At 45.8% G+C, this 349-nt stretch overlaps 1 protein-coding gene across 2 annotated transcripts in view; it reads right to left on the bottom strand.

The window, feature by feature from the left end:
* The window catches only part of ZNF148 (zinc finger protein 148), a 29036-nt gene that overhangs the window by 12994 nt on the left and 15693 nt on the right, over window positions 1-349 (bottom strand). The gene's annotated exons all lie outside the window — the stretch shown is intronic.

The raw sequence follows: 349 nt of genomic DNA, 5'->3' as shown, positions 1-349 counted from the left end.
GCACTGCACCTTAAACTAAACACGTAGCACACGTCCCAGACCCAGGGTTGGTCTGTGTCCCATCTCAAGTGATCTAGCTGTTGGGATGGGGCACAGAGCAGCCATAAGGTCTGACAACTCCCCGTCCAATCCCCATCTGATCCGTGGTAATAGGCTGCCCTGGTTCTGTCCCTGGTTCATCTGACATAACAGGTGCTCAATTTTTGGGAAGAGGTATAAAATTGCTGAGATCCCAATTGCAACATTACTTTCACATCTGCTAAGGGTCTTCATAAACTTTATCCTGTTCTTAAAACAGGAAACATTAGATGAATGGATGATATCAACAAGACAGAACATGCTCAAGCTG

The sequence above is a fragment of the Alligator sinensis genome, unplaced genomic scaffold (assembly GCF_000455745.1).
Source record: "Alligator sinensis unplaced genomic scaffold, ASM45574v1 scaffold4_1, whole genome shotgun sequence".
NCBI classification, from domain to species: Eukaryota; Metazoa; Chordata; order Crocodylia; family Alligatoridae; genus Alligator; species Alligator sinensis.
The sequence above is the reverse complement of the archived record's forward strand: the minus strand, read 5'-3'. Positions and strand labels throughout refer to the sequence as shown.